Source organism: Chroicocephalus ridibundus, chromosome 8 (genome assembly GCF_963924245.1).
Source record: "Chroicocephalus ridibundus chromosome 8, bChrRid1.1, whole genome shotgun sequence".
Classification (NCBI taxonomy): Eukaryota; Metazoa; Chordata; class Aves; order Charadriiformes; family Laridae; genus Chroicocephalus; species Chroicocephalus ridibundus.
The window spans coordinates 26,728,715-26,756,338 of NC_086291.1; positions in this window are offsets into that span (position 1 = coordinate 26,728,715).

The window sequence follows — 27,624 nt, forward strand, 5'->3', positions numbered from 1 at the left end:
TATTAATTGTTTCTGTTATTTGCAAATATGCTATATCAGTACTTCTCAGTGAACACGCAGCATGTGGATCCCTGCACCGCAGTTGACAGACAGCCATTATTAGCCAGAGTTAAAAGATTTGCATGATCACTGTGCAGGTTTTTCTCAGCCACATTATTAATATGCAAATTTATATACTCCAATTCACCACCATAATCTTTTTGCTTTGATTGGCTCTTATACACAAAATTTTCAAGATGTGTCCAGCAACAAAGATATCTCAGCTTCTCATTTCTTCTTAAATGAGTAATAAACTCCAAGGTCAAATCCATGATGGTGTAATTACCTCATTAACTGAAAACACCCTCAAGTTATCATTTTAATAGTATTAAGGAGAGGAAAGGCTATGACCCATAACAGCGAGTGGCTGTAGTTCACATTTCTGTTTCAGCTAGCCAATGCTGATTGAAGGCTCTAAATGTTTAACCTCAGCACAAGCCAGAAGTTTATTTCTGACAAGAAAACTATTCTGTGGCTTGATCAGACTGTATTCAAGTCATACATAAAAGCTGATTGACTGGACTGATTTGGGGAAAATTTCCTTGAAGAATAGTCACTGTACAGGCTTAGCACTTTCTTATATGGTATTTAATCCTCATTATGCAGCAGCACGGCTCATTGCTGATATATACTAATGAATGTTTCATTCAGTGCATTTCATTTGAAGTTATATTTTTTAAAAAAATTGAGAACACATCAATTTTTCATCCCTGTGTTATGATTCTGATCCTGCAGCCAGCCCAGCCATTCAAGAGCTGATCAGTTCAGAGCAGACTGGCTATTTGGGGGCCAAAAGCCAACATCACATGGCACGCCTGGTGTTCTCATCTTTCCCATGCTCTTTCTAGACTCATACTCAGGTGAAAGTTGCAAACATTTCCGTTATTGTAATCTTATGATCAAAATAATGCAAATCAGTCACTTCAGGAGTCAAAGAACAAGTCATGACCACCAAAACAACCCTCTAGGCCCCCTGCGCTATGGCACCCTTCTTTTTGAGCTGTGCCGTACAGTCCTTAGCCAGAGCTGAGCCAAGCAGCCGCTCGGAGGCCCGCTTTGCCCATTACACCAAGTGCTTCAGTGTTTTGGCACAAGGTGGATAACACAGAATGAAGGATTGTGCTCCACTCACCAGAAACAGGTGCTTTGATATATATTCTTAAACTGCTCAGATACTGTTACATGCTAATTTAATCAGATATACTTAAATTGAACAGTATTTAGTCCAGCAATTAAGGACTGCGTGAATAGAGTATTCTGGGTGAGATGACAGAGTACATTCTTTCCCTATTTAATGTTAGTATTTATTCCCACCTTGTTTCATGAATCACTGTACATTATTGTGTTTCTATACTCATGATAACCTCAGTTATTAATCCTTCTACCATTTGAAAAAGGGAAAAGTTGAAAAATCTCTGCTTTCTAACTCTTTGCGTATTATGAAACATGAGGTGTTTATTACTGTGCTCATCTATTTTGATGACACTTGGGAAAAGCCAATAACAACACTGTAACATCTGAATACATTTGAGCCTGGCACTTAAATTTTATTTTAACATCTACAAATCTTGAACAGTTAGCATTAAAGACATATAAATCCCATAAAATCTCATTTAGATGAGAAGCTACTGAGTTCACAAAACCCATTATGAACCTTAATAGTGATGTACTGTTCAGTTACAACAAATTGACTAATCCAGCACTGGGGTGTGTTTTTATCATTGTGGCTTGCTTGATTTAAATAAACCATGTTAGAGACGTTATCATGTGCACAGTTCTGCTCATAAAACCCCAGGCTGCAATAGAAAATAGTTGATATAAAGATTGTAAATAGCAATTTATCAACTCAGAGTACTGAACTATTAGTCTCTATTGCTATCTTAGATTTATTTCATAATTAAGAAGAGCCTATAAATCCTCTTTATTATCATCAGAGAGTAAAATACAGGAAGGTCTTCCAAACAGAAATTGAATCAACAATTACATCTAAGATGGGTTCTACAAAGATAAGGAAATAAAAAATAAAAAACTAAGCAATTATCTATGCAAAGTCATTGAAACAAATGTTAATTTTTCTACTTCCATTTTATCACAGTAGATTTAGAAAAGGAAGAAGAGTCTTCCTTCCTCCATTATGCCCCACTTCAGATTAGAGTTGGGTTTGCTCCTACAATATTGTTTGTAAGGACGGTCTGTTGTCAAAAGACAGAAAGACAAGCTGGCCATGATCTAGTAATCTTCCTCAGCCTTCTAATACTTCGTTTTATCCCATTGCATTAAATTAGTTAATGCCTTCTCCAGATAGAAGCAAGAAAATATGACGCAATAAAAAGTCTCGTAGGTAATATTTTGAATACTTCTGGTGCTCCTCACGTAAACTTATGCAAAAAAGCAACTTTTGACAATTTCTGACCCTTTCTCTGTCCCAGAAAACCATTTTCTGCTCCCTGCATAGAGGAAATGAATCACAGCTGCTGCAACAAGAGAGGCAGTCTAAGCCTTGTGACTGCAAATAAGTGTGATTTGCTCCTTATTGACTGTTTCATAAAATTCAGTGATTGCACTGGATATGCCAATTACTGTAAATTAATGGCATTCTACAGCATGTTGCCATTCTTCACTTCCTGCGTCTTTCATCTGAGTATTCTAAACAATTCCAAATAATAATTAAAAATTTATCTGTGGAATAGTAGTTTCTATGGGAGTCAGCCATAGTCCAGCCTCTTAAGAGAGAGAGGTAATCACAAGACATTACTCACTAGACAATAGTCACGATTCATCAAAAATTACAGCAAACATATTTAGAATAGTATTATTTCCTCTACTTAAAGCAGAACTCTGATGTCTCTAATAGGCGTACACAAACTTCTGAATGGAACCATTGAATATACAGAAATGAATCCAATTCAGGTTTTTCAGACACATGGAATAAAGTAAGCTACAATTAATTCCACATTACTTCATTCTTGCCTCATTCTTCTTATGACCTTCTAAAATGCTCACTCTGCTCTTGAACAGTCTACCTCTTCAATACTTCTCACACTTAATTTTCTTTCTATTGTAAGATATTGTCTTCCCATCTTTCTAAAATTCCATTATAGTTTGCTTTATTTTGTTGTTCAAACAAAGTTACTGATACTTCTTTTAACACCCGTCTAAGCAGTCAAATGTAAGTTTTATGATCAAGGATTAAGTATGAGATACTAAATTCATGAAATAGGATTTCCCACGTTCATTCTGAGTCAGAAGTTTTTACTTACATGGTCATTCTGGACATAAGGGCTGTCTGCGTATGACGAGAGTGGTGACAACCCACCTCAAATGGTCATGAAACTTTGTGTTGCCTTCTATTAAAATATCTGGTTGTGCAAGTATGGTAGTTTGTAACCTTACAGATGCAAGCAGACATATCCATCAGTATCCATTAGTAACTCCATCTGATTTTAGTTTGTAAACAGTTGAAGAAAGAAATGTTATACTCCTGTGTATTCATCCTTCATGAAATTCAATACAGTCCTCAACTCCTACGAACACGTTGCAAATAAGCAGTTAATAATAAAGGCTCAGCTGCTCCTTAATGGAAGCTTAGACAGAAGCTGAGGATGACCCTAACATAGGCTATGCCCTCTCTGATGGCCTGAGCAGGGCAGGCAGCCACCAATGGGTCCATCACTAGACCTCCTCTCCACTCCTCAACAGGGACAAGGCCTGGACAACATCCTGGAGGAGTCCTGGACTAATGGGAATGTTAGAGGTCAAATATTTTGAAGACAACTGAACAGCAAAGAAAGAGCGAGCTTGCTACCAGCAAGATCATTTATGCTGAGTAACGGGGATTATATTTTTATTTTCCTGTATGTTTTCCAGGTTTAAAAATATTGCTCAGTAAAGTACCAACACTTTTCACATCATTTATATAAAGTTGTATTTTTACTCTTGCACAGTACCCTATTTTGATTTTCAGTATTGGCAGCACTGATTCATTGCCAGATGAAAGACAAGCACTAACATGGTTGCACACAATATATGTTATTTTTAACATCAGAAGCAGCATATTGATTTACTACCATCAATCAATTTGGAAAACAAATAATTCAACTACAGTACCATCAGTAACTGAATTTCTTCTAACTTCAAAACCAAAAGTTAATTTTTACTTTCTCATGGTAGCCAATGATCCAAGTGAAAACAAAAGTTATAACCATCACAGAGCCTCTGAGACAAACTTCAGAACACACTCCCCCCCAAAGTATGCTAATGTGTAATATGGTAAACCACCTCTTATCATAAAACAGATATTTCTCATTGAAAATTAGGAAAAATTACACAAAAAAAAATTCCTAGCTGCTACTGTTATAAAACACTTCTGAAATAAAAGAAGGAAAAATCAAAGAAAGATCCATTAATATAAACTATGAATAGTGTTTATACGCATATCTTTAAAATACTCACTATTTTCATTTCCATCAGACTGCTTAGCACCCACTGAGACAACTTCCTAAAATAACTGAGCAGACTGCAGTTTTCATTCCTTGCATAGAGCCCTAGTAGAGAATCCTTGTCACTACTTACAACACTATAAATGCAGGTTTTAACAAGGCTTTATTTTCCTCCTCAGCCCAAGTACGATCTTCAGCTCTTGTACTCAGTAGCTGATTAGGCATCATCTATCAAAAGTTGCCAGCTTACTGCTGCGTGATAACAGAAATCATTACTACAGGCTACTTCAAAATTTAAAGTTTTACTTAAACTGCTGTAAACACAGAAATATTAGTGAGAAGCAATTTTAGTCATAACAAATGTGAACAAACCCAAGAAACGAACTTGCCAAATGACTGCACATGGAAGGTAATGCGGGTGTGGGGGGAAAGCTATTCTAGTTTATACTTTTACCGTAAATGATCTCAAATACAGGCTAACAAGAGATTGTTAGCGTACCTCTTCATAGTTTTTTTTTTCACTGACATCAAAGCAAGCCAACAGAGAACACCTTCCTTGTTATACAGACCCAGCAGTTCAGAACAGTATGGGGAATTGTCTCTGCTGGAAGGCATCTCTGCCTGCTGTCAAGCTTCATTTCTGCACCTCCTGGCTAATGCTTCACTCTAGTTCAGTGGCTCCCAAACTAGCAGTTGTGACCTCAAGGGAGATCACAGCAGTTAAAATAGGGGCATAAGCCAAATAATCCTGTATTTCACAGTCAGAAGTATAGAACTACTGCTCCATTTTTCCTTTTTATTGATCTACTAACGTTCACTGACGAGGACATCACAGTCCTCCTACATATCTTTAGGCTCTTTTGCGATGGACTGTTTCAGATCCGTCATCAGTAAACTTAAAAGACATTCCTTCTCCAATATACCATTTGCTAAAACAAATGATCGAAAAACCTCAAAGGCTTTGCTATGAAGATTATTTAATTTGTAAGAGGAAGAACTGAAAAAGTATTGGAAAATTCAGTATTGTTGGATATATTTAGCTTCTTTTTTCAAAATGAAATTGTCCGGTTAATAATTTTTGTTTACATTTATGTTTTTAAATCTTGTCAAAAATTTAATTAGAGCAAACCTTACACACTTAGAAGCCCAAAGGCTTATGTTTTATTCAACTTTGAAGTGAAGATGTAGGGGAAAAATATAATTCTAAGTTGTGATTTAATTCAAGTTGTTTTTTAATCAATTTCACTAGTGAACAAAAGTATCAGTTATTTCTGTACTTCATTTACTCTTCTACATTAAGACTTCTCCTCCCCTTTGTATTTAATCTATAACCAGCCCATTTAAAACACTGGTGGATGCTTCCAGCATCCTACTCACCTTCTGTTAGAAAATACACATCTATAATAGAAATAGCCTGGTTCTACTTCGCTGCACATCTGCCTCTTCCCTTCTGTCTTTTTTTCTTGTCAATCTTATTCTGTACTACCTGGCCACCTGCTCCTACTTAAACATTTAAATGTTCTCATTAATTTCACAGCCTAAAATGTATATATTAAATGCATACATCTAAATACCTACACTTCTAAGCATAATGAAGTGCCTTTTTGAGAACGGAGATTTCAGGACGAGTACATGAGATCTGGGCCTATTTTTTTCAGCAGTGGTTACTCATTCCCCTTCAGGCAATGATACTAAATACTTTCATAGTGACAAACAACTCCAGCTGCTCCAAAAATTATTCTCAGCTGCAGAGGGCATAGCATTGATTTTGGGACTGCAATTCTGTTCATATTTTTAATATGATTCATACTGGTGCCTCAGAAGTACCAGACATGCAGATAAGGAATTCCCAAATTGTGCCTATGTGGCCTCATGGTTTTCCCCTTGAGGTCATGACAAAAACGTCACTGGCTTCAGAAATTCAGAATGAAGGTTTTCATTTAGAGTTCAATTAACTTAAGCTCTTAAAATGAAAGACACCAGAAAAATGTCAGCCACTGATTCACTGAAGGAAACCATTTCAGCAATTATTCATTACTAGCTTAATGGTACATATTAAGTAATCAGATACGTTTAATCCTGGACTGTTGAGAACCGATGAGGAAAAGGGCGCCCCTGTAGCAACATATGTAGCCGAAGTTTACAGACAGTGATGAAAAGCTGGCTGCAAAGCAATAGGGAGTGAACAGCTGAAGGCACTTGCAACTCCTGTTTATAGCTATTTTGAAAACATTTTTCTTGCTGGTGCTGAAGAGGAAGAGTCTCAAGAGTGTTTTTTCCCTTGATTATGAACAGAATTTGTTCACTGCTATGAACATTTGCCCACAGAGAAATAAATGGATGTTATGCTCAAAAATAAGATAGAACTCAATATAGGTTTTCTTAATGTCAATATATGGTACTCAGGCTAAAGCAGACATGACACAAAACCAGTCATGAAAGAATTATTTCTGAGACCACTCTCAAGGTGACCTGTTTTTGGAGGCGTGAACCCCAATATGAAGCCTGGTATGTCTTTGAAAAGTGACTTCACTCCTCTCTCTCCCAGTCATTCCTGCAGTTTTCTGTGGTTAATAAGCATTGTTTCCGAATCTCTATACTATCTCATACTTTCAAAGTGACCATCAATAATTCCCGATCAATCTCTGTACTTTGGTCTTTCTTTTTTTTTTTTTTCTAGAATAGTTCTAGCAGATTACAACTTATTCCAGTTTTCAAAGATGTAAATGCAAAGTGTGTTTAGTGAGATATAGTTGTTGAAATTTGAAATGAGAAGGAAATTTCACTAGAGATTTCTTATTTTTGAAGAACTAGCATTTTGACCTTATTAATCCAGCACAAGTCACCACAGTGTCTGTGGACCTCATTATTGAATAACCTGAGCCTTAAACAGCATTACCTTTCTACATCAAAAAGACAAAACAATCTGATGTGATTTAGAGTGATTTGGATGTAACGTACAGCATTTTTTTAAAGTTATTCCAATTTTATTAAGTAATGAGTTACTTAATTCTAGTAAGAATGAAAGATGCATAAAATAACTGAATATGAAAAAGGTGGATTGTCAAAGCAATCTTGTCTTCAGGAAGCATATTCATTCACTGCTACAAAGGAAAATCCATCTCTGTTGTGGAAGTTAGCAGCAATAAGCTATGACAAGATTAATGAAAATATTCAAGTCCCTATTCCCAAACACGCCTGGCAGAAACATGTTCTGTCTTTCCCAGTGATACCGCATCTATTGACTCTCAGAACAATTTGTCTTCACGGACTTCATTTGCTATTCTGTTCAAGGACAGAGCCAGTCTCTTCCCAAAAAGTCCAAAATTTATTCCAGAAAACTTTATTTATTTTTATTCTGTATCCTCTGTGCTGGTATGACTGCTGCTCTTCCTTCCAAAGATTTTCCATGAGCCTGAGTCACAAAAATTACTATTCAAATTAAAAAAAATGTCAGAAATAGACCTGAATAATAATCAACTGGGGGTCTTACAGGTGCCATTTAAAACCCGGAAAGATTAAAAAAAATAACAGAAAATTGCTACTTATTTTCTTAGGACTGCTTTGTTACTGCTGCTTGTTTTGTCCTTCTCATTTATCATTACAGATCTCCTAAGAGGGAAATTCTAATATGGCCTTTTGCAGTTTTGCTTTAAAAAACAAATTTTTTAGGGCTTTTATTCCAGTAACAAAAATCTCTGGAAGAATCACCAAGGGGAAAGTAAACTCCAAGTATCCAAATAATCAAAACAACAGAAAGATACAGCACCTGAGAAAAGAAATGTGTTTATTTTTGCCTGTCTTTTTAGTTTTGTAGGGTTCCGGAGATTTTTCAACCCATTTCCACATCTTTCCTGTTCTTCAGTCAATTTGTATTTGTCCTTGGTTATGCTAACACCATAGTTCCACTATCCCTAAGTTTTCCAGCTGGCATTGAAACATATTAAATCTCCTTTTGCCAGCATGAATCTCTGAATTCAAATACGTATCTTCTGCAAATGACAAAAGCAGCGTAAACGGATTGATGCTACAACAGAACCTTTTGAACATTACAGGTTTCTCCTTATTTAGGTATTTGTTATACACATAATGGGATTGACTGTAGAAGATGGAAAGTGGAGACTTCATTTATATACAACTTGTGATTCTTTCCAGACTGGTACAAATTTAATCACATAAGTTCTTTAAGAGTATTTGTCATGCTCAAATGTTATATACTGAGACAATTTAGGACAGGAAAAATCATACAGTACAAACTTTACAAGGAGAGTGTTCAGCCTCTCAAATTAAGGCTTTGACACTTGCTTAGGAGACAGAAAAAGTAGCATTTCAGCTAAAGCCTTTATTTGAAATATAAATTAAATGTATTCATTCACAGAACCTTTCCAGGTTACTACAGGACAAAAAGCTTAATCCTCTACCATTGATAAATCCACCATTCTTTCTAGTCTTTAAACATCTCAAGATGCCACTAAGGCTACACACAAAAGCACAGAATCTTTAAAACTAAAAAAACCAGATGGTTTATAAAAGCCGAAGCAACAAATACCACCTTGGATTCTCATTTTAAATAACATTCACACTTATGAGAAATATTCTGAGCAACTTATGCTATTTTTTTTTAGCTTTCCATCTCAAACTATACCACTGTCCTATTCTGAAGGAAGTTATAGTAATACCGAGTGGATGATTTGCCCAATCTGCGACTAAGATTTTGTCAGGCTAGGCACTTTCTTGTAACCCATAATGTCCCCCAGAAACAAACAGAATTTATTGCAGTTTCATCTTTTCAGTGGTTCCCAGTAACAGGACGAGGGGTAACGGGCACAAGGTGGAACATAGGAAGTTCCGCTCAAATATGAGAATAAACTACTTTACGGTGAGGGTGACAGAGCGCTGGAACAGGCTGCCCAGGGAGGTTGTGGAGTCCCCTTCTCTGGAGACTTTCAAGACCCGCCTGGATGCAGTCCTGAGGGATGTGCTCTGGGCAATCCTGCTTAACAGGGGAGTTGGACTAGATGATCTCTAGAGGTCCTTCCAACTCTGGAATTCCATGATTCTGTGATTCCGTGATCTTTACTGCATCACATTCTAAAAAAAACCCAGTTCATCTTCTTTCTAGTGTAGGTGTTTCGCTCTTACATGGCATTTGTCTGATAGTTGGGTGACCATAAAAAAGAATGTTTTTCTTTTAAAGTATATCTAATCTCTTGTTTAATTACTTCATATTGCAACATGGATTGTGATTTGATAAATACATCTCTTCCTGCAAAAATTGCTGAACTTGCAATTTTATACATCTAACATTAAAACTATTTTGCAAACCTACACTTATTTTAGTCATCTTACGTTTGTATTACACCATTTAAAGTACAAGAAGACAGTTTTATGAATCAGTTAATAAATAATGCAAAAACTGCTATTTGGGCAACTGACAGAAGGTAGTTTTGATTGAAAGTTTCTTTTTTGAAGTAAATTGAAGTCAATGCTTCTGTTTTTTAATTCCTCAGTTCAGTAGAGTATTTCTTTTTAACCAGAGAAAAAAGTGGCTATTGAGATACTTAAGTGTCAAAAATATATCAGTAGTAAGATTGTATTAGTGAAAACCAACTCTTCCATCTCAGACAGGTTGAAAATGAGTCAAAGTTATGTCCTTGAGACAATGAAGGTCAACTGCATAATAGTTTGCATTAATAATCCTGCTAAGCAAAGCAGTAGGCTGAGCGAAAAAGTTATTCTCATGTATTCTGCACTCATAAACCCCCATCTGTAGAACTAAATTCACTTTAGGGCTCCCTGGAACATGACAGACATTGAAATGCTGCAGGAACACCACTGAAAGGCTACCAAGTTATGGGGCTGTGTGGGATGGGGGTGGTCAAAAACTGAATTTCTCAGTAAGGCTGTAAAATCTCTGTGTTTGGAAATGTTTAAAGGCTAATAGATGAGGGCCCAAGGAAGCCGACGATTTTGAAGTTGGCCCTGTGTTGAGCAGGGTTAGAACAGATGATCTCCAGAGTCAATCTGATGTTTTTCACGATTCTATGAATAAATCATTTTACAATGACTCATCTTCTTTTAAAATATTTTTTTAAGAAGTTTTCTAAATCTAACTTAGAAGTCTACCATTTAAAAGCTAGTTCCTTACCAGATGAAAACTACATCATTTGATTGAAGCTAGCGGCTTGGGATTATGCACTTTTGTACACAGACCTTTTATTATCAACAAGCTTCTTGCCTGCTTTACCTAAGCACAGAATCTTAGGTCAGTCAACGTCCACTTGAATGACAGATTAATCACTATTGGATGAAAGGATTTCAGGTAATCCTAATTCAACACTCCTCTTTTCTGTTTACAGCATCATTCTTTAAAATATTATTCCAAGGCAAAATCCGAAATGCCAGTTGTCAGTCAGTAACACAGCATCCCCTGAAACTGCGGTTTGCATGGATCTTTTGATGCTTTGTAGTCACTGACACTAAGTTTGTCAAAATAGTATCTGCCACTACAGGAGCCTAACAGGAATTATTTTATTTACCATGAATACAATCCAGCTCAAACCCCAATCATATCTGTTTCCTAATCTAATCCACTTGAATAAATGCTCCTGGGAATGGAACATCATAACATAATTGATCACCTTGTCTTAATAGGAAAAATTCATCAGAAGCATCCTTTTCCAAGTGAGATGCTACCATAACAAGATCCCATCTTCCTGTACAAAGGATTACAAAGAAATTTTTCACTTCTTTGTTCACCTTGGGGAATAGTTTTGAGTGATTTGAAAGACAGGCAAGTCTCAGAGATGTTCTTGGAAATAGGTGTCTCAAAACTTCTACAGAACTTGGTCTAAAGAACCATTACGGCAACTGACGTGTTTATCATGCATTACTGCTTCCAAATTTGACATCCAACCCTCAGGGGCAGGTGGTATCATAGAAAATACTCAATGCAATTTAGGTAGGCTATGGAACATAACGTCTAAGTGAAAGTAGGAATCTATTATTAGTCTAATTAAAGTCATGCAAGTTTAACTGAAGGACTATTATTACTCCAGTTATGCAACTTGTTCTTAATAAAGAGAGTTAAAACTGACATTCAGAAACTTTCTAATATATAGTTCCTTTTCTGGTATTCCTCCGCTCACTTTAGGTTTCTATGCTTCTTTTTTTGCTCATCTTTCTATGCTCCCCTAGGTTCACAGCTTATAGTGTTGGGTTCCCGTCAAGGAGAAAGAGGGATGGAAGTTACAACAGTTTATCAGCATCCCATGTTCTTTGCCAGCAGTATGATGTTGATTATTTATTCCGCCTTGCTCTTGGGTGTGCTTGAGGTCATTTTTACATATATTTTTTAACACAGGGCACTTACTAGCTCCCTTCTCATTGGTCCACAATTGTACATTATATATGAATATCCATATGAATATATGGATATGGTTATGTATTTTAATGTGATGGATACTTGCTCTTTGTTTTCTCTACTATCTCTAAAACTGGTTTTAACAGCTCTTGAGGTTGCACTAATTTAATGACCATTGGTGAGTTGTTTATAGCTCTGATACCTCTAGTATCATGCTGTGTTTGTACTTTTCGAGACCTATGCTATCATTTTGTATTTGCACATTTTGGTAATCTCCGTTACGTCCTTCAAGCTGTGGTTTGCTGATAACTAAGGTTTTATTAGCACAGGCTAATCACGCATATATCTTTGCTCAAGGTCAGCAATAGTTCACTCTTCAAAACCTATGATATATTCAAGTACACATACATAGAAACACAATGCTCTGGTAATGACTTGCTACACCAGTAGCTGCTAGTTATTGCAATATCTCCACTATGTTATTGAAATTGCCTGACTATAATATACTCACCACTTACAAAGAACACTAATGAAATTCTCTCCAAGGTGAGGACTTCCTAATTGTAATGCACATTTTTATACTCTGTTTGTAAGAATTCATTGGGTCCAGGGACTGTCTCCATGAACTAATGCCAAAAATACTGACAAGCACTAGTCTGTAGAGATCATTGCTAAAACTTTACATATTGAGGGATTCAGATGAGAATGGTTTGCATAAAAACATAAGATATGAGCCATTTTAAGTAAACAAAACCTTCAAACAAATATTTAAGTTTAGATGAAGTCTGTGTTTCCTTATAGCTATAGTACCTGGGACACATGCCTCGGTATTAATGATTCATATGAAAAATCTTCTGTTGATATAGTTAGAAAACACCCCTTTGAGATGACTCATCTGGTTACAGCTGAGTATCAGGACACATTTGGCATTGTTTGGCTGGAGAACATTCTGACAAAACGGCCATGAGATGGTTGAGTTCAGGATCCTGTGGGGAGGAAGCAAGGCAGAAACAAGGATCACAGCCCTGGACTTGGAGAACAGCTAGCGCAGCCTCCTCTCAAAACAGGGTTAACTTCAAAGCTGATGAGAGATTAAGCTGCTGCTCTTGAAAGTTCTTGTGATCATTACCAGAGCTTGTTCCTGATGCTTCAAGTAAATCCAATTTATTTTGTATTGGCAATGAGCAAGGAACGCATGTATGGGGTGCTCCTTGGTTAATGTGCCTCAGTTAACAACCTGTAACTTGTTTGAGAATGTATGAATATACCAGAAGTTTCACCTCTGCACCAGCAAAGTTCTATTCATCTCTGGCAGTAGCAAAGCTGCAAATTGGGCAAATATTTGCCAGAGTTCAATCATACTGGCCAGAGAGGCATTTGCAAATTGAAGCCTTTTTGCTATATAACTTCTGAAAAAATGCTAACAACAAATAACACCATGAAAACATTAAACGTAAGGGAGGTTTACTTTAAATTTTGCCTTGGATCACAAACAAGACTCGGAAGGCCTTTTCGGATACCAAGCACTGCACTATGCTGCTGAGGTCAGCAGTGACAATGACTTCGTGATTGAGTTCAGCAAGTGCCTTACATGTGGAGGCACAAATAAGGAGCTGCAGGACCGAGCTGAGGGGTAACAGCGGATGAAAAGTCTGGTGTGAAGAAAAAGATAAAAACGCACAGAGTAATCTCAAGGACAGCAAAGAGGAAACATGGTAAAATGACAAATCAGGCAGATGAATTTACTTTTATTGATTGAAGAATATGAAACCTGATTATAAGAGAGAGGTAATTACAGGTTAAAATGAAAGGAAACAACAACTTACACAGAAATATTTAGCAGTATATGTAAAAAGAAAGACTGCATTTTGAAATGCTGTGTACAAAAGGGCAGGATCTGAATGTAGCTCTGGGTCAACAAAGGTGCCTTTACAATGTAGATATGTGAATATAGGCAGGAGAGGCAGGTAACAAAGAAGTGAGAAATGAAGAACAAAAAGCAAGTAACAAAGTAACCTTGTGGAGCATGGGAGATGGAAAGAGAACGCAATGACTAGCTCAAATTTTATTTCATTCAAATTCTCCTGGCTTAGAAAATGCATAAGTAAATCACAAAAGGATCTGCTAGAGTTAAAAATGAAAAAACAAGACAAGAAAATGTATTTTTTTTTTTTTTTTAAAAACCAGATCCTATAAAAGTGATCCATACAGGATCAAACGACACGCATAAAAATAGTAACATGAAAGAAAGAATGTGACCTAAAATGACATCATTCTATTTACTGTTGTTATAAACTTTGTTGAAGAATGGAGAGCCTGGTAAAGGGCTGAGGATTGCTGAGAAACGAGACAAGATTCAGTCACAGCAGATCTGCAGACAACAATAAGGGAACAAGGCAGAAAATATGTAGCAAACAATAATGCAAATGGAAATGAACCACTTTGTCAGTGGGTGGTTGGCAGTGAGAACTGAATTAAGAGGTGGTCTGACATAGACATTACTTAAGAAGTGTTCAACAATTCAATCGTGGGAAGAGAAGCAAATGCACTATTCAAATTTATTGTAAGAAATGTGCAAATGTGAACAATGAGACTCACTTTAAACTACAAGACACTAGCATAGAGCCGTAAAATTTGAGATGCAGACATTGTCCTTGTTTGTGGAAATGTAGCTCCCAGTACAAATTCTCTAGAAGAAGTTCAAGACAACTAAGTAGGTTCTGCCATTATCAATTGTTCTATTAATTTGTATATACATTGTACAATAAAAATTCTAGGCTAAACATTAAGTTTGCTACAAGATTATTTTTATCTGACACCACTTTCTGCAAAGGTAAGAAGTCAGAGAAAGCTAAATGCAGGAAAACATTATTACCATGTGTTATCTAACAGCTCTATTTGGTCTAGTCGTCTCAACAGCAAGAGGAATTTGTCCCAGGTAAAATCCTTAAAGACTAACAACGAGAAGAGTTGTGAGTACCTTATCTTTTTCATATCATCCACCCAGCAATTCACTTTCTTCATAGCTTTTTCAAAATGAGCCATTCCCTTTCAAATACAGGTTTAGATAGAATCATAGAATGATAGAATGGTTCAGGTTGGAAGGGACCTTAAAGATCATCTAGTTCCAACCCCCCTGCCATAAGCAGGGACACCTCCCACCAGACCAGGTTACTCAAAGCCCCATCCAACCTGGCCTTGAACACATCCAGGGATGGGACATCCACAGCTTCTCCGGGCAACCTGTTCCAGTGCTTCACCACTTTCACAGTAAAGCATTTCTTACTAATATCTAATCTAAATCTCCCCTCTTTCAGTTTAAAACCGTTACCCCTCATCCTATCCCTCCATTCCTTGATAAAGAGTCCCTCCCCATCTCTCCTGTAGGCCCCCTTCAGATACTGGAAGGCTGCTGTAAGGTCTCCCCGGAGCCTTCTTTTCTCCAGGCTGAACAACCCCAACTCTCTCAGCCTGTCCTCATAGCAGAGCAGAGGTGCTCCAGCCCTCTGATCATCTTCGTGGCCCTCCTCTGGACCCGTTCCAACAGGTCCATGTCCTACTTGTGCTGAGGACTCCAAAGCTGGATGCAATACTCCAGGTGAGATGTCACCAGAGTGGAGCAGAGGGGGAGAATCACCTCCTTCAGCCTGCTGGCCACACTTCTTTTGATGCAGCTCAGGATGCAGTTGGCTTTCTGGGCTGCAAGCGCACAATGCTGGGCCAGGTTGATCTTCTCTGGTCAGCTTGTATTCGTGCTTGGGATTGCCCTGATGCACATGTAGAATCCTGCACGTGGCCTTGTTGAACTTAATGAGGTTCACACAGGCCCACCTCTCAAGCCTGTCCAGATCCCTCTGGATGGCATCCCTAACCTCCAGTGTGTCGACCACACCAGATGCCTTGGTGTCGTCTGCATTCTTGTGCTGAGGACTCCAAAGCTGGACGCAATACTCCAGGTGGGGTCTCATGAGAGCAGAGTAGAGGGGGAGAATCACATCCCTCAACCTGCTGGCCATTCTTCTTTTGATGCAGCCCAGGATGCGGTTGGCTTTCTGGGCTGCAAGCACACATTGCCGGCTTATGTTGAGTTTCTCATCCACCAGCACCCCCAAGTCCTTCTCCTCAGGGCTACTCTCAAGGCATTCTCCACCCAACCTGTATTTGTGCCTGGGATTGCCACAACCCAAGTGCAGGATCTTGCACTTGGCCTGGTTAAACTTCATGAGGTTTTCACGGGCCCACCTCTCAAGCCTGTCCAGGTCTCTCTGGATGGCATCCCTTCCCTCCAAGCGTATCGACCGTGCCACACAGCTTGGTGTCATCGGAAAACTTGCTGAGGGTGCACTCAATCTGTAGCTTGTGCAGAATGCCATGTTAGGAAGGCTGTATTCCCAGAGCAATGATTTTCTTGCAACAAATTGTTGGGTTTTTTTAAAGCAAAGTTGTGTATTCTATGTAGTACCAAACCCTCTCATTTGAGCTGTAGTTTAATCACCGATCAAAGATCCTTAATCTTTGGGAGAAGTGCACCTGTATAGAAGGCCAGCAGGGTCCACGTTCAACACCTAAGTCATTACTGATCTTTAAAGAGAGGGAATAGAATAGTTCAGTTGGAAGGGACCTACAACAATCACTTAGTCCAACTGCCTGACCACTTCAGGGCTTCAGGTTTAATGAGCAAATAATTTTTTTGTATTCTTTGTATCAGGGTGAATTCACCCAAGTGAGTTAACTAAGGAGCCTTGAGCAAGAAGGGAAGATTGACTCCAGTTATTCAGGTAGTCAGATCTAACTCCTTTCCAACTGAGCCAAACTGAAGAATTGGAGACAATTTGATCATTTATTATAAAAAAGGCCAATTTTCTAACTTCCAGTTCCATTATATTCTGTTTTGAGGCCCATTAGGGTATTACTGCAATTTTTTAATATCATTATTGTGACTGCAAGGAAAAATATTAATATCTAAACAGATTCATTCACCTGTCTTCCCAAGGAGTCCCTCTTGTGTTAATTAAACAATTGTGGTGAGTACAAACTCCCTGTTATGGTGATAATGTTTTGCAGTTCTCCTTGTACATATTCCTTGTTCCCTCTCTGGTACAGTAGTTGTTTTGTTACACAGAATTTCCCCTATGTAAGTACTACCTGTGCTATACCAGTTCCTGAAAATTCTTTATACAGAAAGTCACATGGCAAAAGCCACTGTACAACGAAGATAAGCTAGTTAGTCTTAAAATAATTTTCTTTATGCTCTGGGGACTTCTCCTGATTCTATATGCTCATTTCTGCTCTTCAAGAACATTTTTAATTCATCTACAGGGGAAAAAAAATAAAGAATCCGTTTAGGGTTCATCTACAGTGAACACATAGTCAGTAACCTATGTGTGCATGTACTCAGCTTCTATTCTGCTGATATTATGCATACACCACACGATAAGAATGCAAGTATGTCAATTAGCTTGTTCCCAGGTAAATCACAGGAAATTTTATTTAAGCTGCCTTGGAAGGATTGAAGGCTGAGCCGACGCAGTCTGGATGTGACCCTGATGTTTTCTGGACTTCAGTCTAAAGAGCTGAATAGTAAATAAAAGCTTAGATATCTTAAGTAGATTTAGGTGCATGACTCACTAATATTCATAGAACTTAGTCAACTAAATCCGCAAATGGCAGCTGAAAAATATTAGTATTAAACAAAGCTGAATGTTATATATGCAGAAGACTACAAAACCAATCATATTTCTTTTTTTCCTCAATTCTCATAAGGCTACTCAATATTTCATCATCAGAGCTGCAATTCAGATCTCTGGACCAATAACTACTAGGGTCTGTTCTTCAAATGCTTTGTTCTAATGTTCTCCAACAATTATAGTATGCAAATATTTTTCTTAACTACACTCGCTTTATACATCTATAAGAGAGGTTTGCCATGTTTAACTTCATTAAATGATACAGAATGTCTCCAGGCATTTAATGAAGTCAGTTAATGAAATAACTGGCATATGCTAATAACAGCAAAGCAGAATCAACCTAATGCCACAGCAGAACAGAATTAAATAGTTCAAGGCAACATATCTCAAAGGATAAAGCATACAGTAGTGCCACCCACTGTATGAGAAGATCAGATTTGAGACCAGCTGAGGAATCTGAAGGTTCACAAGTCCATGGGGACTAGATGAGATACATCCGTGGGTCCTGAGGGAACTGGCAGATGAAATTGCTAAATCACTACCCATCATATTTGAGAAGTCATGGCAGTCTGGTGAAGATCCCACTGACTGGAAAAAGGGAAATATAACCCCCATTTTCACAAAGGGAAAAAAAGGAAGACTGGGGGAACTACAGGTAGTCTCACCTCTGTGCCTGGCAAGATCATGGAGCAGATATTCCTGGAAACTCTGCTAAGGCACATGGAAAATAAAGAGGTGATTGGTGACAGCCAACATGGCTTCCTTAAGGGCAAATCACGTCTGACAAATTTGGTGGCCTTCTACAATGGGGTTACAGTGTTGGTGGATAAGGGAAGAGCAACTGACATCATCAGTGTTTGACACTGTCCCGCATGACACCCTGGTGTCTGAATTGGAGAAACATGGTTTTGACGGATGGACCACTCAGTGGATGAGGAATTGGCTGGATGGTTGCACTCAAGAGTTGCAGTCAATGGCTCGATGTCCAAGTGGTGAGCAGTGACTAGTAGTGTTCCTCAGGGGTCAGTACTGGTATGGGACCGGCTATGCTTAACATCTGTGTCAGTGACATGGACAGTAGGATTGAATGCAGACGACACCAAGGCATCTGGTGTGGTCGACACACTGGAGGTTAGGGATGCCATCCAGAGGGATCTGGACAGGCTTGAGAGGTGGGCCTGTGTGAACCTCATTAAGTTCAACAAGGCCAAGTGCAGGATTCTACATGTGCATCAGGGCAATCCCAAGCACGAATACAAGCTGGCCAGAGAAGATCAACCTGGCCCAGCATTGTGCGCTTGCAGCCCAGAAAGCCAACTGCATCCTGAGCTGCATCAAAAGAAGTGTGGCCAGCAGGCTGAAGGAGGTGATTCTCCCCCTCTGCTCCACTCTGGTGACATCTCACCTGGAGTATTGCATCCAGCTTTGGAGTCCTCAGCACAAGTAGGACATGGACCTGTTGGAACGGGTCCAGAGGAGGGCCACGAAGATGATCAGAGGGCTGGAGCACCTCTGCTCTGAGGACAGGCTGAGAGAGTTGGGGTTGTTCAGCCTGGAGAAAAGAAGGCTCCGGGGAGACCTTACAGCAGCCTTCCAGTATCTGAAGGGGGCCTACAGGAGAGATGGGGAGGGACTCTTTATCAAGGAATGGAGGGATAGGATGAGGGGTAACGGTTTTAAACTGAAAGAGGGGAGATTTAGATTAGATATTAGTAAGAAATGCTTTACTGTGAAAGTGGTGAAGCACTGGAACAGGTTGCCCGGAGAAGCTGTGGATGTCCCATCCCTGGATGTGTTCAAGGCCAGGTTGGATGGGGCTTTGAGTAACCTGGTCTGGTGGGAGGTGTCCCTGCTTATGGCAGGGGGGTTGGAACTAGATGATCTTTAAGGTCCCTTCTAACCTGAACCATTCTATCATTCTATGATTCTATCTAAATCTGTATTTAGATAGAAATACATCTACAATGGGGTTACAGCGTTGGTGGATAAGGGAAGAGCAACTGACATCATTTACCACCGCATCAAGGGGGTTGGAACTAGATGATCTTTAAGGGTCCCTTCCAACCAAAACCATTCTATGATTTTGTCTGTCTGCCAGAGATTCTTCTCAACCTATTCCACCCCTAAATTAAAGATATACACCCTCAATAGCCTTTAGACTTCTGTGCTGCTTGTTTACTCGTTTATTTTGCTAAATATCACCTGTCAACATACCCAGGCACCTGGGATTTTGAGAAAGGTCCATCATGTTGAATAGATTTCTGTTTAATTTCCTCTCTTGCTTATAAACTTTATCAGGCAAACTGATTATTTCCATGGCATTCAGCATTGTACAAAGGATGCCAGCTTTTCATCTCTAATATCTCTTGCTGTGCCAATGACACCTGCATTTATTTTACATCTCCTTTCACAGGATTTCGAAAGATAATACAGTCAGCTCAATTTATGCCCCAGTTCTCAAGACCCAGAGTAAGAATATAATAAACATAACTTAGACTCAAGCGAAAACAAAGCAGGACAGAACAGATGTACTTCCTACATTTCATCATTCCTTATGCAGCACAGGTTTATAAGTAGAAATCTACTTGCTGAAAAAGAGAGCATATCTTTTTGTAATCATTGAGTATTGTGCACAGAAGGATGACTCTAACCCTTTTAAGGCACCTGATACCGTCCTTCCCATGTTTTGATAATCAGTGTTACAAAGACATCAGAACTCTGCAACAGATGACTGCAAAAATTTCCACAAAATCATGCCATATCTAATCAACAGCAACTGGGGAAGAGTGTCTATAGGTTCTCATCATCCATGCCTTTGAACACTTCTATTCTGCTTCAGACTATCCAACAATGGATTCTTTTTTGGTATGATTTTGTTTACTTTCATCTTCTTCATGTTTTGAACTGCGCTGTTGCCCCCCTGTGCTTATACATCCCCTTACAGACAGCGTTGTACAATGCAGCAAAGACTTCTAAAACATCTTCATCAGAACCTTTAAATATACACAGCACAGCACACGCACAACTATTAGAAAAGGATGTAGAACAAGCCATAGAAGCTGAATGCATTGTATTTCATTTTGAAACAAAATAAAAATGAACTGTGGGCTAGAATTCATAGCAAATTTGATCATCTGTGTTGAACTAATGCCAAATTAGAATGTCATGATATTACCAGGCGTATTTTTTCCTTAGACCAAACAATAATTTGAATCTTGTCTTCTATTATGTACAGAAGATTATTCCAGGTTGTAAAAAAGAAAAGCCTGAAGATATTAAAGAACTCCTAAAAAATTTCTAAAAATGCAAGGCAAGCAATAAAGCCAAAGCTTACACATTATATTAAAAGATAAAGTTTTAAAATTTGTATTTGTCTGCGAGACACTCATGATTTTTTTTGAGACTGGCCAAACAGGTTAAATGTAAATAATGTATTTAACAAGTCCAAGCCCTTTTCTTCATTAAACATAAAATATGACACAACTGACCTTAGTAGGAATTTAAAACAAACATACTTAAACTTGTTTTTTATTCAGACTTCAAGCAACCCTTGTTCTGTCTTATGCAGTTTGTGCTAGTGAGTTTCTGTGTCTGCTGAGGAATAATTCATCAATAAAAATGGCAAACACATTAGAAGTGCAAAACAATAGTGACATAATAGGAAAGGCCTCAATATCCTCACCTGTGTCCAGAAGACAACATTGTTTATGAGCTTCTGATCAGGGATTTTGAACAAAGACCTGAGAAACAGATGGTGAAACAACTCAAGAGCTGCCTCGCTGCTCTCTTCCCTGCTGTAGAAACAAGCTTGTGCACAGTAAGAGAAAAAACTTGTTCAGGAAAAAAAACCCCAACAACCAGAAACACAAATAAAGGGAAAAGTTGTAACATATTTTACCACTGCACTGAATTTACACCCCTGCAATGTCTGTCCACTTCTAAATCATAGTTCTTAGAACTGAGCCAGTATTATTTTGTCTTCTGACCATAAGCAAAGGTACTAAAAACTTGTTCTTGCCAGACTTGCAGACTAATCTGAAAAACACCACTCTTACAGGCAGACGAGTGTCCATGCTTTTTGGATGCACATCTGTTCAAACTTAAACTGCCAATATGCGCTGAGTCCAGAATTTTCCATGCTCTTCACAGTTTTGGGGTTTTTTGAGTTTCAATCCCTGTAGATGAATATTTTGTTTTATAAACAAAATAGTTTTAAGATTTACATAATAGTTTCCTCTCCCAGCTGACTGACATATGGTTTTCCAGGAAAATAATTTACTCTTTAATGATAAAACTGGATGCAATACAGTCATATACACAAACATGGAAGTAGTTTTACTTTTACCTACTCCATCTGCCAAAAATGGAGAAGTCTTAATTTTTTGAACAGTAAAGGAATGATAAAATGAGACACAATGACTCCAGATAACGAACACATTATTTCAAAAGGTGCTTTTTCTTCTTTGCTTGCCTTTGCAGCCCCACTAGCTGATACTTCACATCAGTTTTGCACAGAACACTGAACAGAGCTAGGTTTTCCATACGTGAAACATTTTTCCTCATATCTTAATACATACTTTAACAGCAAAGTCAGTGTTGTGACAATTTGATGGTTTCTAATTCCTTAGGAGGCTTTCGTATGTATCTCCAACAAGCTATATGCACCCAAATTTGATTAAACTTACACCTAACACAAAACCTGAATAATGACGATTAAGTTTTACCTACAGATCAGCACCCGTAAATTTCATTTATTGCAATGTCAAGCAAATTATTCTGCTTGTTGAGGCAGAATACATTGCTATAACACAGACCAAGAGTGCAGCTTCACACTAAATTTAATCCAATCTAATTGTGGGCTACCTTCCTAATGGGCAGTTGTAAACCCCCCTCCTGATGTCAGACAGATCAGTGGACTGATTTAGTCAACATGTGCCCACGTGAGCTCACGATCAGACAGGCAGGGCAGGTAAGGGGGATATATAGTTGGTGATTGGGCTGTCAGTGGCACGGTCCTTTCTGGCAAGAACCAGAACAAAACACAACAGACTTTTGCTTTTTCATATTCAGTTAAAGGGAATGTAGGGTTTTTTTCTGTGGTGCATGCATTTAATGTTTAAATTACCCAAAGCCCAAAGACATCTCACGTCTCGATATTCTGACATGCAGAGACACAATTACAATGTTCTATTTGGAAATAACCAATAAGGTTATATATTGCATTGATTTGACTGAGGAATACTCTGTGGTGGTGCAGAGAAAATTCTTTTTTGTTTGTTTGTTTGTTTTTTAATCTGAACTGAAAAAATATTTATCCAGACTTTTCAGATCTACAAAAAAGCTTGTGTCCATTGCTGAATGCCATTTCACAGGAACAAAAGATTTTTACTTTATACTGTACAGTACTTGGAGTTTTTCCTACAGTAATGTAAAGTCATCTTCCTAAATCACTAGGCTTTCTCTTTCAGAAGATAATATTGTGGAAACAATTATATTTCCACTGCATAAACTAGTGCTTCCCTCTGTCACTGAAATATATGCCAACCTGCTTGCAAGGTCCCCCAGCTAAAGAGCTGGAAAGGAATGCCAGATCCTCACAGAGAGAATTGGAAAACAAGAGAAGCTAAGAGGGAAACCTGAAACACACATACCTTGTGCATATATTTTCTTACATTTCTGTTAAGAAACAGTCATGGCATAAAGGTAAGGAAAGTAGGCACTGTGAGAGCCTGGCAAGGCAGCTGAAGTATGTCTGGGTAAGCACTCACATTAATGTAATAGTAGCTTGAAACCTTAAAGAGAAGAGACTATAAAATCTCCTTTGGGCAGCAGCGTAGTGCAGTTTGCTGCGGTACTGCTGCTAAAGAGCAGAAATCACTTAAGAAAAGGAATGGCTGCTGGAATGACAGTAGTTGACGGCACAGTCAGCTTCAGCTTACATGATGTCTCGCTGCCCAGCAAAAGAAGTGATAGAGCCTCAGAGCTTGAAGGTGCTAATCACTAAATGAAATGTTACCGGGGAAGGCAGCAAGCAGCCAGTTGCTTAGCAGTCTCTCAAAATGAAGTCAGAGAGACAAGACTTGACATTATCTTTGTATTTAGGAAAGCATAGTTTGCTTTCTGTTATCCTATTTATCTTCTCTTTTTCTTTACTTTAAACAAACCATCGTCAGTAACTGCCATTCACTGAGCACTCACACAGCTGAAATTAGGTTTACCAGCTTCCAGGGTGGGGGACAAAGTTGTGTTATTAGTGACCTCTAGAAATTGAACCCACTCTTTGCTCTCTACTTGATGTGGAAAGGAAGTGCAGAGAAATCTTTTTGAAGCAGTTTAATTATTCTAACAAAACCGTTTCGCATGAATAACATAATTTCACCTCAATTTAATTAAATATTTGGTATGACAAATCCCCATGGAAAAGGTTTGCCATACAAATGCTTATTATGCTGCACTTCAAATATTTAAATTTTGTCTATGAAAAGTGGGTTTTTTTCCCAGAATATCAAAAGTGAACATATATTATAACATACTTCATTAGAAGTCAGGCATTTACTGAAATATAACGAAAGCCACCCATGACAGAATAACATTTTTAGCAAGGTTCTCTGGATCAAAATATCAAGTCTTTGTCTGCTCACTCATACTCAGGGAGTCCACACAGATGATACACATATACTGATTTAACTAGACCTTGCTTTTGAGAGAAATGGTTAACATGGATTGTAAAACTGGCCTAAGAAGTCAACTGTAACTGAATAGTCAACCAGGTTCTAGATTGCACGGCAGTCAATATCCAGGAGATATTTCAGACAAACTGAAGCCCCATCCTCTAGTTCAGGCATAAAAAAAGTTCATAGTAAAATCCATTATTTTCTATTCTTTTCCTACAAGGAAGAGTGAAGATGAGCGTTTTGATTTTAGAAGAGATGAGGATCCCAGAATATCTATAAGTGACCTCTTGGTTCTAACTGATTGACATTGAACAATATGGACTCGGCTGCAGCCTGGGACCTGCATAGCGAGCCCAGTTTAACAGACGCGTTAGAATACAAAGAAGAAAAAAAAAATAAATCTCTCCAAAGCTAAAAAGCCTGTTGCACAACAAAATCAGAATACAATCAATACAATGGTTTCATTGCTTATTATTCTTTGAAAATAAAGCAGAAGCTTCAACTTCCAAAGAAACAGGTACAATTGAAGTGTTTGTCTGCTTTGATGCATACCATTAAATCTGAACAGAGATAGACATTAGAATTTTGATAATATGTCCTCAAATGTAGCTCCACTAAAATTAACACCAGAACTTCTTCAGGATCCTTGTGCTTCATCCTAGAGGCTAGCACACCTCTTTCCTGATGGAGAAATATAATTAAAGGCACAGTTTTACAGGTAAACAAGTGAGTATCCACCTTCTTTAAAATCTCTCTCTTTCCTGTCAGACATGTCACAGGCAGATTTTCAATGTACACATCCCATTATCAGAAAACAGTAGCATATCCTTGAAAAATCATAAACTAGAAGTGTATCTTAGGGTACGTATTTTCTTTAAAAAATGTGCTAATCCATTTTCCAAAAATAGTCCCAATACTTACGTATTTACTTTTGGAGCACCAATACTGGGGGAAGGTTAACACAAAATTACTCATTTATTAAGACCCAAAGCAATGCTTTCAGGAACACCTGCAAGGTTATCCAATTAGCAAAGATTCATGGGGCTGCTCCTCAGGTGACATCACAGCACTGCACGGATTCATACTAACTCTAGATCTGTCCATGAATGATTTATCCTGAATTATTATGTTCATTGTGTTATTCAATTTTGAACTTATTTTCACAAGAGGTAAATAAATAATTCACAGCCCATTTAAAAACAATACAAACCAGTAGCAGTTTTTGCAGTAAACAACTTTTACTACACCACTTTCACCTTATCTTACATGCAGTTACCTGCTACTGCTTCTACTTTGTAGAGACCTTTTCAGTTTTATATAAAATGTTCTCTCTCAGCTATGTGCTTCCTTTTAATAAAAAAGATTCTTTGTACAGTCTTATGAAACTTGAATTATTGCAAGTTTCAATAACCACTTTGCTCAGCAGAGATAGAGGGAATATGCTCTTGTGCCATTTACTGGTATAAGAAGTTAAATTTTAGCAGAATTTCAGTATTCGTTTAGAGACTGTTTGATGGTGAAGATAGGGATTTATCAGATCACAAATTCTATTAACTAGTAATGATTAATTCTCAGGGTAAGGGATCCAAAAGCTTAGTTTGTAATACTCTGATATACATTAGAAATAATTATTGCATCATTTTATTATACCTCTTAGTCTAAGAAATACTATGTTGTTCTTACTATTTCTGTTCTGTCATTTTAATTGAAGAGTATGTAACTACTGATAAACATAGAAAATGCTTATTCATTACCCAAAACAAGTAATCTAAATTCTGCCTAATATGACTTCAGGCTGTAACACTGTTTCTTAAACCATGGAGGGGCACTGATTGACACTTTTATTGTAAAGGTCATTTTAATTTGAACCATGCATTTGAAGTTGATCAACATAAGTATCAGCTTTGAAATTATTTGAAACGTCTGTTAGTATAAGCTAACTTTCCATACCAACACATACAGTTCCATAATTGCACGAATCTGAGGGCAAAAGATTTGTATCCACATAGTCACTCTTCCATTCTCAAATACAAATTATTCATTTTAACCACAGGATCTGATTATATTTGAATCAACTGAATGGAGGATTGAATATATACACTCTGTTGCCTGGTAAACAGATGTGATGCACAAAGGATCTGAGAATTTGCTTTGATAAAGTAATTTCTCTCATTTTGCCCCCCAAAAAGGTTTTAAATATGAACATTTGTAAGGTGCTAGAGAACCATACAAGAGACTGTGCAATTCTGACACCTCACAGTCCTCTATTTAGGTTCTTCCTATCAAAAGAGGATCAAAATAAGGAAGACTTGTCTTCTACCTGCAACATTAAGTTTACAATACTTCTTGCACTACTTGTCTACAGTATATAGCTAGATGAGAAAACTGTTGCAGCAGACTCTTTCCTGCCATTTCTTTCCAGAGTGCCAGCCAAGCCAGTAACGGTTAGATCAACACAATGCTGCTTCATTCTAATTTCAGCCCTGCTCCTCCTTGCACCCTTTGCTAATATACTTCACAATAGTCTTTGCAAAATACGTTGCTCTTCACTACACTATTTTGTCACAAAGTACCTCATAGCAGCTAATTATCTCAGCACAAGTCCTGCAACATCATCATCATGGACATTAATCAATCTTATCGATCAAGATTTTGCATATGTCAGTGTAAAGCCAAAGAGGAGGAAGGCACAGCCCAAACCGTTTTTATACTTCATGCTACACTTACTGTTGTTATATGGAGCCATGTGTGTGGAAATAAAAGTAAATGAACGTTTTTCTTTCCTCCTTATTTGCTTGAGATATGGCTACTGTTTCTTCATAGGCAAAATATCAAGAGAAATATATTGTTGCCATAACAACCGTATTAAATAATATTGAGGTAAAAAAGTCCTTCAAAAATGTGTTCAAGCGATAGGCTAATTTTAAAATGTTCACAAAGAGCACTTGAAAAATAAAATAATATGTACTGGAATACGAGCCTAAAACTACAGAAGTGTTATTATAGCAATCTATGTTGTAAAGTACTATTCATGCAGTATGTTTCTGAACAGATAGATAAATCATCCTCATTAAGAGTAAGGTGCATATTTGCAATGAGTTGGTAGAGTAAATAATGTTACAGACTCTCTAGACATACTTATGTCATTACATCTGTTTGTGTCTGGAACGACATTTTACAATAAACAAAAATAGCAAGGTCCTGAATATATCCAAAGTATAGCAGCTGTGTTTAACAACACAAAGATTTGTATTAACTCTGTGATTAAGTAACAAAACCTCAGAAACTCAGAAATATGTATCTCAATATTTTTAATGGGTTGAACCGAATTTAGGTGAGACATCATACATTTTATGAAATTTCTCTTGTTCCCAAAAATTATTTAATGCAATAATTAGTTTCTTATTTTCAATGGTTAATTT